This window comes from Anomalospiza imberbis, chromosome 11 (assembly GCF_031753505.1).
Source record: "Anomalospiza imberbis isolate Cuckoo-Finch-1a 21T00152 chromosome 11, ASM3175350v1, whole genome shotgun sequence".
Taxonomy (NCBI): domain Eukaryota; kingdom Metazoa; phylum Chordata; class Aves; order Passeriformes; family Viduidae; genus Anomalospiza; species Anomalospiza imberbis.
The window spans coordinates 19,060,391-19,078,307 of record NC_089691.1 but is presented as its reverse complement, the minus strand read 5'-3'; the positions used below and the strand labels follow the sequence as shown (position 1 = coordinate 19,078,307).

Here is a 17,917-nt window from a genome sequence, read left to right as displayed (position 1 = left end):
GTCATGTTTCTTAAAAGATTACATACTCTTTTGCATAAGAGAGAGTACACAAGATGCAGTAATATACAGGGTAAAAAAAACCTACACGTGCTGTTTTTTCCCTCCTACTTTTTATAAAGATACACTTTAATTATTCCTCCTTTTAATACCCACTGCTCTCACCACCTTGGCGTGCTCTTGGTAATGCTTAATGAGAAGATATCCCAAGACAGTAAACAACTTTCTGAATTAGGAAGATGCAGCTAGTTCTAAAATCTCATCTAGGACTGTGTCTCTATGGAAAAGGATGAGAAAAAAGAAAGAATCCAGAAGATAAAATAGCAGCGGTTACAAATGGTCTTAAAATGCCTTAAGTGAGGAGAATCCATGCAGACAATAGTCAGGTATCTGAAACAAAGAACTGAACTCATTTATTATTCAAACTGAAAATAGATTGATAGACATCAAGATTAAGAAAGTTTATGTTAGAGAACAAAGATGTCTCATTTCCATGGGGTTTTTTACTTCTCTTTTTCTTCTCCCAAAGACCAAGTTGTTTGTGCTGAACTGAAGAACCTCACACTAGCTGGTACTGATAAGCAGCAGTCCTGTGACTTGATTGTTTTTATTAACTCTCTCTGAAAGTCATTCACCATTAAACACGATTAGATTCATTTGTTGCTTTATTTATGTTTGTACTTGCAAATGTGGTGCCAATGAAAATGCTTTGGGTGTTGCTGCTGACACTGACCCAGAGTCACATGTGTTACCTCCTTTCTCTGCAGGGTAAGAAGAGTGACCTTTTTGGGTGGCTGTAACTGAAGATTGCTTTACAGGAGCAACTGAAGAAGGTAAATACAAATATACTGTCTTTCACACTATCTTTGAAGTATGTCTGAACATAGGATTTGATCCTGCAAACCTTGGGACCGTACCTTAGCTGCACAAGTAAAGGCTTTTCTGGCAACATGGATGAAGTTTGCATCATTGGGCTTGGAGCTTCTGGAGTAAATGCTGTGCCTTAAAAATACGTATTTTGCCTGGAAGCCACTGGTTTAGGTGTTCAGTTGCATTTGAGGAAAAAAAGATGCACTTTTTGTCTTTCAGCCATATTCAGAGAAGGCTGTTTGGTAACTGGGCAGAGCCTGTGTGGGAATGGGAAGACCCTGCTCTGGCTGGTCTTTGTGGCAGCTCCTTGGTCCACGGCTGCTGGGCTGGGAGATGCAGTGGCACAGCCTGTGGCAAGGTCCCCTTACTGAGGCAAATCCCTGGAGAGTGGTCAAGTCAACCTCAGTGCTGCTTCATCCCAGGCTGAGACACTCTGGGTTTCCAGCAGCATGTCGAGCAGAGCAGGGGAGCAAAATTTAGCTGTTAATTTGATTGCTTATTATCACTGCAAAAGTTAAAACACATGCTTTTTAGTCTTTGGAGCACAGCAAAAAGGAAAGAAATATCACTCTCTGCAAAATGATTTTTATTTAAAGCTGCGTGAAAGTCCTTTGCTTCTAAATTAACTCCTTGCCTCTCTTCTGGTCCAAAGTTTCAAGTTGGGAAGGAATATTAACATCACAAAAGTGGTGATTCACAAAATTAACTTGCAGAGGAGAAGAGTAACGCAGATCAGTGTTTGGTACTGAAGGGTGTCATCTGACTGAGGTTCATATGGCTGCTTTATAATCACCTTCTTTCAGAAATTAATAGTCGGTTAAGCACCATAGCAACAAGCAACACTGATGTAAGCGCTGAGCAGTGGCTGCTGTTCACTGTGATGTCAGTGCTCGTTAGTGCTGTTCTCTTGACCTTGTTTGAATATAAAACGGTGATTTCATTTTAAACTTAGAATTTTACAGAATGACTAAATGCATTGGAGTGAATTAGAGCTATTTTTATTTTTAATTTTATTAAAATGTACTTGAAGGGGGAAAAAATGTCCCTGTTCTCTTCTGTTTTAAATTAAAATAGATCTGAGGACAATCTGGGATTTTTTTTTTCAGTTCTTTGTTGCCAAAAATATCTATTTAGTTAGGATGAAATTCATGAAGTTCAAGTGAATATTGCAATCCTTGGCCATGCCTGTAGTATATGTCAGCTATATGATATATCCCTCTCTTCAAGATTTGAATCTTACTGGTTTGTTTTTTTATGGTGGAGCCCATGAAGTATTAGATGTATTTCAGCTACTGGAGAAGAAGCAGATCCTGCAGTTTAAGGAGCTAGTGCTTCCTCACTCTGCAGTGTTGTTCCTCCTTTGAGTTTTTGTGAAGAAGGGAAGAATTTGAAGTCCCAGGTGCATCAGAGGGCCTCGTAATTAATGGGTCTCTCTCTTGTTCCTGGCTCATGTGTGGCTGTGTCCTATGTGACCTAGGAAAATTTGGAATTTTGGTGGTGTTACAATGCCACTACCTTTAGACTCCCTGAAGCTTATAGGCTGTGTCTCCAAAAGCAGATCTATTTTGTACTACTACCATCAGTGCACCACTCAGGCGCACATCCCCTCTGTCACTCATCCTTCAGCAGAAAGCAGTTTGGGTGATTCACTGGAAAAGACCAGTAGATTTTTCAGCCTGATCTCCTGTGTATCATAGGTTATTGATTCTCACCTCTGAGCAGAGCTGGTAAGCAGAGTTCAGCCAAACTCTGTTTCCTAGAAGCTGATCCAGGCTCAGGGGGAAGACAGTGAGGACTGGAGAAGCATGGGGCAGCCGTGGTGTGTGCAGATGGATCTGTGTTCAAGGATATGTTATCAAACTGTTCGACAAAATTTAAAACTTAATGGAAAACAAGCTGTTCAACGTGTCCTTAATGTCAGGATTGTTTCTCAAAGAAGGTTTGGCTCTGTCCTGCTTCTACTGCAGTGAGGGGTGCAGTTTTCAACGAAAACCTATTTATTGCAGTATCCGTCTGTAGTCTTGCAACATATTTCATAAAAAAAAGTCATAATGAATGATATGTGGTCCAAGAAACTGGATGTCAAATTTAAACTGGGCGAGAATTGAAACCGCTGAGATAATAAACCATGAGAATAGGAGATAGTAATGGAAATAGTGATAGAGTCCTAATTAGAGCAGTGCCACTGGAACAGGGAAGGTTAAGGGTTTGGTTGATTGAGTTTGAGCTCAATTGCTTGATAGCTTAATTTCAGGTGAAATCCCATCTCCTGAGTTAGCGGTTAAGCTGCTCAGAGCAGTTGCAGAGCAGGACTCTACTCCTTGAGGAGCAGCCGCGTGGCCCCGGGCGTCCCAGCGCTGTGCGCGAGCCTGGCCTCGGGCATGCGGGGTGGGAGGCAGCTCAGAGCTGGCAAAATAGATTTTTATTCTGCGTGGTTTGTTTGCTTTCTCTTTCTCTCTTTTTTTTTTTTTTTTTTTTTTTTGCCAGTGAGCTTCAAGGAGCTCTGAACAGAAGCACAAATAACAGAAGAGATACAGCAAGGGTCTTTGACAGTTAAACCTTCAGAATTAAGATGTTTACATTCTCCTTTATTTAGCACGGTTAGGCATAATGCCTAATTATATGCCATTTTTTCCTCACAGTAAGAATTCAAAATGTTTGATTTGGGGAGAAGGGAGAGGAAATGTATTTTTACAGAATTATGGGCAATAGTGTTAGTTTTCCAGGAGCAGTCATTTGTTTAAATGTAGTAAAAGCATTTTCAATAATCAAAGAGCATTCAGTGAGCATTGTAAATCAGGGATAGCTTGCATGCTGAAAATTTGAAAAGTACAAAACATGCTACTAAAATTGTACATTATTGATAACAAAAGGTATGTGTAGACTTTTAAGATAGCAAAGATAGAATCCTTTAGAAAACCTTTAACAGCAAAAAATCAACACAAAGGATTTACCAAAGTTGCACTTAGTTTAAAATTTCAAATCTTAATGCTTGTCAGAGTTAAATGCTGATTAAATATTGATAATAAAACAGAAGCTGCCTGATGAAACTCAGAGCTGAATGAGATGATCAACAGATAAATCTGTGGTTTTGAGCTATAACTTTCTTATTTAGGTATATTTTCTCCTCCCTTCCCTTCAAGCCAGGAAAAAGGTCAGAAGGACTTTTTCTCCTAAGCTCAATACAAAAAATGTTTTGTGCAATTGGTCTATGTGAAAAAAAAAAGTGGACCAAAAAAAAAACTTTTTTTCGACTTTGGTTTATCAGGAAGAGAAATGGTTCTCAAAACATGTTGTCAAGTCGCTGTGCCATGTCTTTGCTGGCCACTGCAGGCAAAAGTCAAAACCTTGAAACAAACTCTTTCGGACACATCTCTGCTTATGAAAGGCTCAGCAGTGTGTGCAGTTTCTCCCCAGCACTCTTCCTTGCTGGTGACTTCCAGAAGGTGTGCTGGTGATGTCCTTAGTCCTATTTTCTCTGCTGGCTTGGGTGGCAGGAGTGTTTTGCGCATCAGGCAGTGGGAAGTTGGGAGGATGATGTTTTCCTTATTGAATTTGGCACCTTGATTCTTCCCGCTTTTGACCGAAAGGTCTTAAAGCATATTAGGGAGCAGAAACAGCTCCTGACCCTAAAACATGTGGTGTGCAGCTGCTTCTGAATATGGGTCCTGAATATGGACTAAAGTGCAGTCACAAGGAGTGCTGTGACAGGGCAGACAACCTGGTTCTTGGACATTTTTTCCAGTGTTTTCTTTGCAGTGGGCCCAAATTACACTGGAATCATTTTGCATGAGTGCTTGTGTCACCCTCAGCAGGAAACAGGGACTGGGAAGACTGACCCCATTGATCCCGTTGCTCCCTTGCTGCTGGGGTGGTAGTCCTGTGGGTGGAGTGATCAGTGTCTGTCAGGCCCTATCTAAGACTGAATTTATTTACTTTTGGATTATTGGGAGAAGTTGTAATATCTTAATTGTTAAGAACTTTGAGTTATTGGGAGGTCCTAAGGTCACACCTTTTCTTACGGTTCAAAGATACAGTGTGGTGCAAAGTGTTTCTGTATTCATTAGTAACAGAAATTACATTACTTTCATGTTTTGGGGTAAACCCTAAAAAGTCTGTGTGGGGGTCATTGGAAACATAAAGTGTTTGAAGACCTTACCTGTGTGAATGAAATGTTCAGTCTAGACATGTGTGGAGCTGTAACTTTTTTGAAGCAATCGGGTCAAGAAGATGTAGAAAATAGATTAAGACATTTTGGGATAATTTAAGAAGTATCTGAGCAAATCTCATTAACATGGCCCACTAGCTTGCTGTATTGAAGACTTCAAAGATCTGTCAGAGGAGTTCTTTCTGTGCTATTGTCTGCCAGCCTTAGCAATCTCGAGAGAACATGTTTCTTTTGTTTTCTTTTGGCCCATTTAGCTTTTCTTCTTTTTCTTCTTCTTAATATTCCTTAATATCTTATAAATCTTCAAGTGGGCTGATAGAAAAATGTGTTTCTCTGCTTTAAGATAGTCAGTAGCAGGTTTTGATCCTCTTACCTAATGCTTTTGGACCAAATCTCTCTGGTCTTCAGGAAGACTGCTGAAGTGAGCAAGACTTGGCCAGTATTTTGTATAATCCCACAGTGTTTCTCCTGTTATTGCCATCACCCGTTCTGAATCCCTGAAGAACATGGAGCACAAGCTTGAGAAGTTCATGCACACGTCCAGATTAGCCTCATCTGCACCCACAGATCAGACAGGTGCAGGTATTGAAACAAATGCATATATTGAAAATGGCCCAACATGTAAAAGTTGTGACTGCAAATTAAGCAGCCAAAAAGGATGCACTGATGTTTGCCAGTACCAAGGAAACAGCTCATAATATACCATGTGATGCAGACTGTGCAATTTCTGGCCTGGTTCTTCAAAATCAAGCTGGATAATATGTCAGGATGTGCTGCATTTTATCACAGCTTGGCTGAGGAAAGAACTGGGAATGGCAAAGGCAGGAACAAGCATTGGTATGTTATTCCAGAACCAGGGCATGACTTCCAATTCAGATAGCCTGAAGAGAGACCTCATGCTTGCCCTCAAGCACAGAATGTGATGGAAGTACCCAGTTTCAACGTTTCCTTCTGGAGCAGGCAGCGAACTCTGAATTCAGAGCTGTGCTAACACTTTTTACAAGTTATGCTGCTCTGCCAGTGGATACAGCGATGTTTTTCACTTCCTTGTAATAGGCTTGGTGGGCTTCCAAACACACCAGGGCTGTCTGCTGGGGTCTCATGGCCGTGCCTGTGTCTCAGCACAAAAGCTAAGAGCCCCTTGCAGGCTTGGAACCTGCCTTTGGAACACTCACATCACAGACGGTGCACATTCCTGTGGTATAAAATCTGGAGATGTGAGAAAATGACTCCAGAAATAGAGTCTTGTTGCATATTTTATTTGGTCATCTGTAAGGTCACTGCCTGTTGCCTGCTCCTGCACCAGAAGTATATCTTCCGTGATGTTTAAGTTATTGTTGTTCAGCGATGGCAGATGTGTTTTACAAGTGTTACAAGACCAGTGATGTCAGTGGGCATTATGGGAGGTCACCCTTTTTATCTGGTGGCTCATCCTAGAGCCAGGCCATTAAAAAAAAAAAAGAAAAAAAAAAGTTATTTTTTGTTCCTGAAAGCATTTTTCATTCAGATAATGGCAGGAATTTCAGACACCACCTCTGAGATGTTTAATTGTTCAGTGTTTCTCCCAGTGCTATCTGTGAATTTTAATTTGTGCCTCTCCCACCTCTGCTGGCCCTATACTTTTCAGGGTGTTTTGCATAATATTGCTTAATTGCTCAAACGGGTCCTTTCTGACTCTGAGCTCACTGTTTATTTTTTTAGTAGAGTAGCACAAACATTTGGACATTTGTAACTAAGACTCTGATGTCATTTCCATTGCAAACCATTAATATCCAAGTTTATAATATAGGTTTTTGTTGAAATATGATGATTTTTTAAAAGAGTAAAATTGTTACCCCTCCTTTAAAAAAAAGGATAAATTGGCATATTTTGAATAATAGATCTACTTCCTTCTCCTCTCATACACTTTTTGTTAGTTTTGATAGGCCCTGTATTTATCTTTATTAGTTGTAATACAAGTGTTTCACCTAATCCTCTGACTTATTAAGGGTTAGTGGATCCCAGTACTGGAAGGAAATGTCTGTGGAAGGGCACAGCATTTCCTGCTCCTGGGGCACTTCCACCAATGGAGCAGGGCCACAGAGCTGTGACATTAGTAATTGTCTGTAAAGATCTTAGAAATAGAAAGTGCTGGATGTAAAAGCCAACAACAGCATAAATCAATAATATGAGCAATGAGAGCATTTCCTTTTTTGGGGGACTTTTTAACTCTTTTTTTTTTTTTTTTTTTGTGGATTGTGTTTATTTTATTGCTATCATCCTTATCCATTGAAATTTTATTCCAGTAATTGGGAAGGGAATTATATTGTGAAAATTTTGCTTCTAAAGATTTAGTAAATGCATATTGGACATTGTTAAAAATGTTGTTATTGAAAAGGAACAGAAAAATTATCTCTGAAAAAGTGAAAATTAATTTGTATCTTTGCTCCTCTTTAAGATCCACTATCCAGGAAGAAGAATGTGGTTTTATTGTTTGTTTCCTTTTTTTTTAAGGAGGGAAAGATGATTGCTTTTGGTGCTGCTTGCTTAGAGAGTCCAAAGCTTTGAGCTCAGTTTTGGAGAACGTTAAAATAAGCCCACAGGAGGTCTTGTAAAAGTTGTAAGAAATTGTAAGCATGTCTGCTGAGTCAATTATAGGAGACAAATTGCCAGGGTAAGGCTGAAAGGTTCCAAATTTGCTATTTTACTCTCTGCTATCTTTAAACCAATTTATTTCTGCTTTTGATTTCACAGCAGATAAATACATGTTTTGAGAGGGAAAAAAAAGATACTAATTAGACAAAATATTAGTTAAAATTGAAAGAATTACCTGGATTTTTACTAATGTAATTAAAAGGAGAGTCTGGCCTGTTCTTCTTTAGAATGGTGAATATCTGAGAGAACATAGTTTAAAAATGCAGACTGGCTTTTTTAAGTTTCTCCTCAACAAGACTCAAGTGCACAAGGCAGTTCTTTTTAAAGACAATTTGAATTTTACTAATAAAATTATTCATTTTAAAAAAGTTACATATCTTGCATCTCTGAGACCATTTGCAGTTCTTTCCAGTTTCTTAACCCTGCAGTAATTTTCAGAAAATTGCAAGAAGAAAAGTGCAAACCCAACATGTGGATGGTGTAAATCCCAGGTGTATAGTGGGGACATGTTAAATCTCCCCAAAATTTGTGTCCTGTGTTCATGATCTGCAGGCCAGCTACAGCAATGCTGCTCCATAAGCTGCCATGGTTAGCTGGCATTGAAATACATCCAGATCAGCTGCTGGATTTTCTAGACACTTGATAAGGTGAAAAAGCCCAGTAAAGCCCTTTTCCTCCTTTAGGGTGGAAAGCTCAGAGAGGAGCCGGGTAAATAGTTTGGTTTATTAGGCCTGGCTGTGTTTGAAGCTGATGCTGAAGTCCTGCAGTGGTTCCTGGGTGGGCAGGGCTGTGCCTGTGGTGCTGTGCTACATCCTGTGCATGCCAGTGTCACTTGTAGTCCGTCACTTGAGGAACCTGTCTTTGAAGTTGCCCTGCCAGAAGCTGCCAGATGCCTTCTTAGCAAGAGAGTAGGGCTGTACCAGCTGTGTGATGAGGCACCAGGTATCTGCAGTTTCCTGCTGCCATGCCTGGGACATAGCTGGCCAGGTGTGAAGTCCCCCAAGAACAAGTGGGACCGTGCCCACCTGCAGAGAGGACTGGCCCCCAAAAGAAGGAGCATGGAGTTAGGGGTGCTCAGTGTGAAGTGCAGCAGCAGGTGGGCTGCTGGTGCTGTGGGAGGAGGTTGTGTAGGAACCTGTGATGTGTAGGAGAAAACATCAGTGGGACAGTAAGTTCTTCCCCCAGGAGGAGGGAAGGGAAAAGGTCCTAACAAGCTTGGTGGACATTTGAGGAGACGTCTTTAAAAACAGCTCTGAAGAGACTCGTCCTCTGACATTGACATCCTCTCTGTTCACCGCCCATGAAGAGTGATCTGTGGCATCATCTGGGCAAGACCTTAGAGTATCTCTGCAGGAGAACTAGAGTTTATCATAGTTTTATATTGGGTTTCCTTCGGCGTGTAACTGGATGCATTAACAGTGACATGATCCCGGTGTGACCTGGACTTTAATGGGTTTGAACTTGGAACTGTTCAAACATTAAGAAAAAGCCCTCACTCCCTGCATGTATTCAGCAGCTGCTTTTTATATGCAGAACCCAGAGCTGCAAAGGTTCAGTGGTGGTGCATTTTCAACTTTCAGATGAAAAGGACTAAATAACTGCCAACAAAAATGGGCTATTTCTCTCCCGATGCAGATGTGTGACTGCCAGGACATGCATACATCAAAAGGATAACGTGCCTCTGAGCAGCTAAAAACCTACTGCTTTGTTTTGTTTTGCTTGAGGCAAACAAAATGTCAAGGCCTTCAGTCTTGGGAGAGGGTTTTCACTGTTAATGTGTCCTTTGCCCAGGGCTTGAGCCCACAAGACAGGATTTGGGGTTCGTTTCCTACCCCTGCAGCTGACTCACTCCATGGCATGGGTACTGTTTGTTCTGGACAAAGCTTTCTTGGGATTTTTTTTTGACTTTGCATGCTGCCAGCTGTGCATGATGTGCCATCCAGAATGTGCTCTTTATCCTATGTCAGACCTTAACTGTGGCAACAAGAGGGCGATTTGATTTTCCTGTCTGCAACGAGAGCCAGATTTTTCCCTTGCCCTCCAGAGGGACATTGCAGGTTAGATTATCTGGCTGCTGTGTGCTCAGGCAGCTCAGAAAGGTAAAAATTGTTCCTTTTTAAAAAGAAAACAACAAACCCAAAGCAAAAAGACTCCCCAAAAACTCAACAACAAACCAAACAAACCCTGTAAGGCCCATTTTTTTGCAGTTTTGGAAAGGTGTCCCATTCCTCTCCTGCTCAGCCACACACCTAACGCCGTTTCTTTACCAAGTTTCCGCTTGAAAGAAATTCCATTTACAGAGTTATCAACTACCTGCAAACAGATGGGCATAAGGGAAGGCCTCATCCCAGCTTGGGCTGGTGTGTCACAGGGAGCTCTGCAGTAATGATGAAGTTAGTCACCTGCCAGCAGAGTCATTCCCATGGAATGATGATAGAGTGACCCGGAGTAAAGATGTCTCTTTGGTGGGCTGTTGACAGATTTACTGACCACCGGGTCAGACTACATTGCCCTTTCTTTTTGGTATTATGAATTACTATGCATTGAGTTTACTTATTAAATTGTTAGCAAGTTGTGTTGTACCATGTCCCTGTGGTGTCACCAAAGTCACCCTGCCTCACCCCCTTCTCCCTCCTCCCCAGCTCTGTTCCAGGAAATCCATCTCCTGCTCTTCCACAGAGTCACAACTACGTTGTTTCCTACATAATACTTCTCTTTAGGGATGTAAATCCTTGGTCTATAGACCCTTGGTTCAGTTTTTTCCTCAAAACATTAATGAGCTTTTTAGGTTTTTTGTGAAAAAATAATTGCCATTGATGATGACATGGTATAAAAATGTAGCAGCTAAAGCATATGTTCTGTTGGTTTGCCTTGTCTTATAGGAACATCATTTTTGCACATCACTATTAACAATGCAAACACCCTGAAATGCTAATAGCACTAGTAAGCTTTTAATTCCATGGAATTTATTGCTTGCTGTATTTCCATGAATTTATAACGCTTTGATTCTTAAGAGCCCCATTTAATCAGTTTTGCCTGGCACAGAACATAATAAACAACTTGCTGGTGCTAAAGTGCCACATGGGGGAGGCTGCTAACAAGAAAGTTAAATGCTTCTGCCACTAGCAGTTTCTTCGCTGTATTTTTCATGAGCTGTTACTACCAGTAATGTACTTTGCTGGCTTTAGAGCAGTGGTTAAACACAGTGACAAACCAATGAGTGCTCCAGTGCTGTAAACACCCAAAGCAATGCCATTTTTGTTCAGAGCTACAGTTTAAACCAGGCTTGAGACTCAGTGGCATTTTATGGTGATCAGGGATTTTTTTTTTCTAAAGGTCTCACTTTTCTTGATAATATGGGGCTTTTAGGAATAACTAGTGAGTGGTATTGATCAAGAAATACAGTGTAGGGAGAGAAAAAAAATTAAATACCTTAAAAACAATTCTTGTTTGTTTATGCTGTTTGACCATCGAAGTACAAAAAGACTGTCTTAGTAGAGAAATACCAGATTATCAAGTGCTTTAAAGCAGAAAATGTCATTTGAGTCTCAAAACTGCACCAACTTTGTATAATTACCCTTTTAATTATCCCCAGTGGCCCATGAAATTTGTAAAATAGAGCATTGAGAGTTTGATTTACTTACATTTTGCACTTTAGTGTTATGCTCTTAATGAATATTGTTTAGTACTAATGTCAAGCAGAGATTGCTGAGTGCTATAGTGAGGTGCATGCTGCAGAGCTGGGTATTCAGCAGGGAATTGAGGAAACTCCACCTTAAATGAAGAGTATCTATGTATCTAAAGCAATGTGCTGTAATTTTTATTGCCTGAATGGAAACAATATTGATTTTATACTTTGCATGCAAAGTAGTTTACTATATTTTCTTTATTTAACCATGCCAGAGAATGAACCATTTTTAGGGCCATTATTTGCTTTTGTGTCAGCATCTTCCTTGTTATGGAGAATAGTTACATCCTTCCTCTAAAGGACCAGAACTTGGAAGCAAGCTCTTTAATTTGCCCTTAGGACCTAACTGGTTTAGCTTCTGGTAATGGAAATAACAGTAATCAATATTTGATGTGGGGTTTTTGTGGGGTATCCAAATATCATTTATTGCCAAGAAATTGCTGGAATAAGCTTGTGGGAAATGTAATCCACAGTGTGGTCTGAAAACCCAGCTAAATTAAAAAGGCATCTTCAAAGGTGAATGGAAACATCAGTGAACAGTAAGAGTAAAAAGAAAGCAAGCAGAGTCTGAAGGGTTAGATAATAAGATGTAATAGCTGGTGACCTCTAAATTATTGGTACAAATCTGAGCGAGGTGGAGACTCAGCGGAAAGTATTTGCATTTGAAAATGGTCATAAAATGCTTTCAAGTGGTGGTCTTATCCTCTGGATCTATCTGCTGATAAGTTGGGGCAGTTGGACACTGTGGGTGAATCACTCTTGGAAGGATGAGCTGCCTTCCTCTTGCCTCACTTTCTTCTTTCCCCTTTTGAATTTAGCAAGTTTTAAGAGCACTGTCAAGTGCTGGTATGGGAGACTGGACCATTGGTACAGCTACCTTGGCATCTCTAAGAAAGCACATGACCAGATACCTCCAGAGAAAGTGCAAAGTCTGAGGTTTTACTTTTCCTTCACAAATTTTGTTTGTGTTTTCCTGCGTTTACTTCTGTGACAGTGTTGGTACTCATCTATCTATGAGCTGGTTTCATTCATCTGCTGAACTCACAAGATTGCAGCATGGCATCACATTTCACAGATCAGTTTTTACTGAGTAAAAACTCAGCTCTTAATTTGTTTTTCCAGTTTGTGAATATTCCTGTACATTTGTCATTTATGTTGTTGATACATAAATACTGTAGTTTGAGGAAAGAAACAACAGAAGACCAATGATTTTGCAACTTTCACATAGTTCAGAGAAAATTTGAGCTTAAATCCAGGCTTTAACTGAGCAACAAAAGTCTGTTTACATCCCAAGGACCAATATTTTAGAATATAATTTTTTGTTAAAGTAAAAGAGTGAAGTGTTTTGTGTATAGCTGAAATTTGGGAAGGCACATTCATGTTAATTGTTTACAGATGCAAATTCTGGGGAACTGATTTCTGGAATTCTGAAATTTGAATTTATTTATATTTGAAAATATCTTGTTTAAAAGAAGCTGAAGGGAACAACCTATGAAGAGGCTAATTAAGCATTTCTGTATGATGCTGAGTGCAATGGGGCTCCTTTTTTGTTTGTCCTGAGGCCCCACAACAATAAACAAAATAACTGCTAATAATTGGAAGCCTTGGTTTGAAGCCATGCTGACTGCAGGACACAGGCAGTGTCAGTTTTCAGTGAGTGCATCAAGGCTGACCTTGAACTCGTGTGTGCTGATAAGAGCAGTACAATAACCCAGTCATACCCAGAGCTGGTCGTATGCTCAGCACTGCTGGTTGGCTTTGGTGTTTCTTTTTTCCTTGTCTCGTGCCCTTCTTTGGCCAAATGTTGGATGCTCCAGGTTCTCCTGGTGCAGAGAGTCATCTCCAGCAGCAGTACCGCAGATCACTCAGGTGCTCCTTGTGCCAGGAAAGCCGTGTCCAGTTTGGCAAGGGAGCATGAGAAGATAAATTTGCGTAACAGAAGTGGTTCTTATGGCTCTGTTTGTTTCCGTGTGCTATGTTTGCTGTCTCCTACCACTGTGCAGGGGTGCATCGCTCCCTTCTGCTCGTACAGCTTTGTAAGTGTGTGTGGTATCACATCACACTCTGGCCTTAATATACCGGGAGATGGTAGAAGGCAGTGTATTTGTCTGGTTTTTTGCTATTGAAAGGGTTGGAAGTTTGCCTGCAAGCCAAATTGCATGGCAGGAGATTACAAAATGTTTAGTTTCCAAATCTGATTTTCTCCCTTGTGAATTTTTCTTGCTTGCTCAAAGGCAAGATTCATCTTGACCAGCCCAGACTGAGGTGGAGCCCATAACCACGCTGGAAGGAGTCCTGTGGCTTGGAAGAGCAGCTGGTTGGAAGAAGAACAGTTTTTCAGGAGCAGTCAGGGCGCTTTCAGTTCTCACCCCATCTCTCTTTATACTCACGAGCGTTGGTGGGATGTGGTGACAGCATGGACTTGTCACTGGGTGTTTAATGAAGGTAATGATTAGTCATGATGCTGCCCCCCCCAACGGACGGTTGCAAGTTGCCGTTGCAAATCTTGCATCCAAGAGATCACCTCTGTATTTCATTTTGTGTCTAGGCATCAAAATTCAGGCAAGAGCTTATGGCACTTTTGGAGCCACTGAGCTGCTCTTGTAAAGGTTCTAAAAAATAAATTAAAAATCCAAGGAATAATAGAAAAATGCTAAACCCCGGTATATTTAACTCAGTGTTGTGCTTCTGCGGTAGTCTGGCATCACAGATACGGGCTGAAATGTAAACTCTCACCTTAGAAGTAATGAAGAATAAGGGAAATTTCTGAAAGGGTATTTTACTGCAGTCTAAACTTGGAAGGATGAAGTGGAAGGTTAAGAAGAACACAACTCTCTGAACCTCATGGTTAGACTCACATTTGGCCACGCAGCTGAGGAGGGGCAAGGGAGCCAAGCCAAAACCATCACAGAGAGCCCAGATCACTGTAGGCATTCTTGTTTTCAAAGTTGGTAGGAAATGGTTTTCTTAGAAAAAAATGGAATTGGTGTTCTTTTTTTTTTTTTTTTTACTTTAGGAGCCAGGTTTCTGATCTCCAGTTCATATTATGAACTTGTACTGGCCTCAAATTTTGGGTCTCCATTTCGCTATTTTTCACAAGCTGTAGTTTGTACATTTGTTGGCACATTGTATGTTTTTGCAATCCTGCACGCCTCTTGCTTTTAAGTAAAGAGAGAATAAGGAAGAAAATTGTGTTATGTTGAAATACTCTTTAGATCCCTTTGCATATGCTTTTGCATATTCTTGACCAATCTTCCTTTGTTTTAGGTGTTTGTACTATTTTTTCTCACACTTTGTACAATCATTAGCAATAACAGGAGTGTACCAAGGACAACATACTTCAGAGTGTATCACCTAATTTCCCCTCTGAAGTGGAAGGAAGTTGTCCAGTTGGCCATGTGCTGTGATTTACCATCATTAGAACTAGATTTTTACTCCTTGTAGGGGGGGTTAATCTGTTCTGGGGAGCCTACAATGAATCACACTGGACTCTGTATGCCACAGATAGGTAAGTGCCACCTTTAAAAGTGCCAGTAAGATTCTGAGGCACCTTTTCCAGCCAAGAGCAAGAGGTGCATGAGATAAAAGAACCATTTGCCCCTGCAAGAATTGTGCATTCACATGATTAGTGAGGCGTGGTATTAAATTATTCGAGCTTTGTGCATAAATATATACTGAGAGAAGCTCTGTAGCTGGGGACTTTGGCTGTAGTTTTCTTCTTCATGGGCCAAATGCTCTGCTGCAGATAGGGCTAAGAGTATTTTGGTGGAGCAGCTGAAGAGCTGGTCCTCCTTGTGTGCGTGTTGCCCTGTCCCACACCCAAAGAAATGCCTCCTCATGTTTTATGGGTGGACTTTGCAGCTTGATTGGAAATAGAAACACAGTAAACAGCAACTGTGTCTCAGAAATATCCCCAGCAACACAAACTGTCACTATTTCAGCTTCTCTCCAAGACTGCTTCTTAGGGGGCTGATCTGCAGCTATATAAAAGCACGGTAACATAAGCTGCAGCACCAGCCCTGGAAAATCTTGTAGTACAGCTAACAAATATCTGCAAAACCTTGTTTGTATGTATGTGCGCTTACGTTTAAGATGCAAACTTGTATCTGAGTGTGTTCGGCTCCCTGCAGTATATAGCTGCAAAGCTATTTTGAACATCTTGGAAAAGATGGGTTTGTAGTCTGATTTTCTTTTTTTACTGTGTTTTTCTCCCCCTGATGATGTTTATTAACATCCTCCCTGATGTCCAGCTACAAGGGATGGGGGCATAAAAGTTTACATGAAAATACATTTCTCTGTAAGTGCTTTCTCCCTGCGATTCTTTTACAGCTTTAACCAAAACCAGTTTCATCCTGTTTCATCCTCTACCCCTCAGAGCTGATAGAGAGGAGGGATATTGCACTTTCATCAACAATTCACCTTGTCCTTTCCATTTCTCACTTTGGTTTGCTTGTTGATTTGAAGTAGCGGGTGTGACCAGCCATCAAAGAGCCCTGTTGGGAGCCCACTGCCAGGGAGAGCACCCTGGCTCACCCTGGGGATAGCAGGAGGCACAGCCCTGACTCCTGCTTTTTATTCCAGCTTTTTCCGTTTGAGCACACCAGCACATCCAAAAGTCTCCTTGCTGACCACTAGTGACTCGAAGCACTGAAACAGGAGCTTGCAGTCAAGGCCAATGATTATCTCTTCTGCTTCACTCCCTGAGCTGGGACCCATAGCCAGGGTCTCTGGGCACAGTTCAGTGCATTCGGGGACGTGCTGGACACGAAGGATTTGTCTGTTTGATAAAAGAGCTGCCGGTGCCTCAGGCAGCTGGCACCTCTTTGGGCCAGTTGTGTTCTGCTCAGAGAAGAGCACAAAGAGGGCAGATGGGAAAATGGAGGGAATCTTGTTAGATTGAGTTAAGGAAGATGGAAGGGCTGAACTCCAAGGCTGACTCTGTGTCCCTGGGGCCAAGAGACAAGTGTGTGGGACAGCAGTGCTCCCACCCCTTTTCCTTAAGGATTTTATGATTCTCTGTGAGTCTGCAGACACACCTGCCAGCCAGCCACCTTGCAAGGGCTTTGCTGGGGACAGGACTTTGATCAGGAGTTTATGTTCTTGTCAAAGTGCAAGCTAACGAGGTGTTGTAATAATTATTTCAAAGCAGTTTTGGAGGAAAACCTGTGCCAATTGGTTTCGTTTCACTGCACAGCCACCTCCTGACCTTCCTTATTTTTTCTCCTTTAGCTCTGTCCCCTGCTGGAACTGGAGTATGTAGGGCAGACCTGCACATCCTTAACTGAGGCGGTGAAAACTAATGGACACTGACATTCCAGGAACAATAGGTGGATCTGGGGCAAAGTCCTCATTCTTTGTAGCAGATTCTGGTGGTTGGGTTGAATTTGGTTTGGTTTGGTTTGGTTTGACCGGGAATATCTTGATCACCATTTCTAAGGACATCTGTCCTGCCTCTAAAAACAAATATACCAAACACAGCAGTAAAAACAGGCCGTATCCATTGTTATTTGTCTGGTACCTTTCCTTGATGGAGTTTTCACCCTGCAATACAAACAGTATCTTTGGATGTCTTAGATTCAGTATGAGATGTTTTCAAAAATCAATTTGATATCATGTCCTCTAGTAGCCAAACTCTATTAAAAACCGGTTTGAATGTTGTTATGTGTAAATAGAGCTGAAAGAGTCTTTCCTACCTCTTTTACTTAACCCTAGTAATGTCTGTAGGCTGGAGCTCCAGCAGGTTTTTGGGTAGTTTGAGAAGAAAAATGTGGGAGTTGTGCTAAGCCACCTGAGAAGGAATTGCAGCCAGTAAAGCCAACAGCCACATTTAACCTCTGGTACGTCACTGTAACACACATTCTAAGAGTGATAATGATTATTTCTGGTACCTTAAGCAGAGAATGTGTACTGTCAGCTGTTGTGGAAACAAATTAAAGACAGTCCTTTTCCTAACCAGTGTAAAAGGAAATATTTTTTTCTGCCTAATTTCTACTTAAAAGGGAAATTATTTTGAACAACTGTATTTTTTTTTCTATCATTCCATTTTATTTCCTTTCACCCACCTATCCCAGAATCTTCTGTGTAGCTAAATCCAGTAAAATAATGGCAACTGCAAAGCTAAGTAAGGCCAGGAATAGGTTCCAAGTGCATATTTACAGCTGCCCTTCTCAAGGCATCCTGTTTTCTTCAACACTGAGTCTGTTCTCCATAAATCAGACCTTTTGGAGATAGAGGGACCTCTCTTAGGTGTCTGGATTTGAGGAGGTTTTTGTGTTTGGGAGGATGGATACATGTCTCTACACAACTGGCCATGAAAGGTCTCATTTTTGTGATTCTTATTATTGTTTTGTCTTTCCTGATTATTTTTTTACTACTCCTCTCCAGTGATTTCTTTCTAAAAAGCTTCTGTTGTGAGCATTTAATGTCAATGGGCTCAGCCACTGCTATCGTGTGGTGCAGAGAAGTGGGAAGAGGGTATGACTTTGCAGAAACATAGGGTTACCTCCAACCACAGAAATCAGGCTGTAAAAATGATGAATATCTCTCTTCTGTCATCCATA

General features: G+C 41.1%; 1 protein-coding gene across 16 annotated transcripts in view; it reads left to right on the top strand.

Moving 5' to 3' along the window:
• The window catches only part of FOXP1 (forkhead box P1), a 379,700-nt gene that overhangs the window by 159,457 nt on the left and 202,326 nt on the right, over positions 1 to 17,917 (top strand). For all 16 annotated transcript variants that reach the window (XR_011003135.1, XR_011003136.1, XM_068202259.1 and 13 more), the window contains one exon: positions 765 to 830. The gene's annotated coding sequence lies outside the window, so the exon portion shown is untranslated. The remainder of the gene's footprint in view (positions 1 to 764; positions 831 to 17,917) is intronic.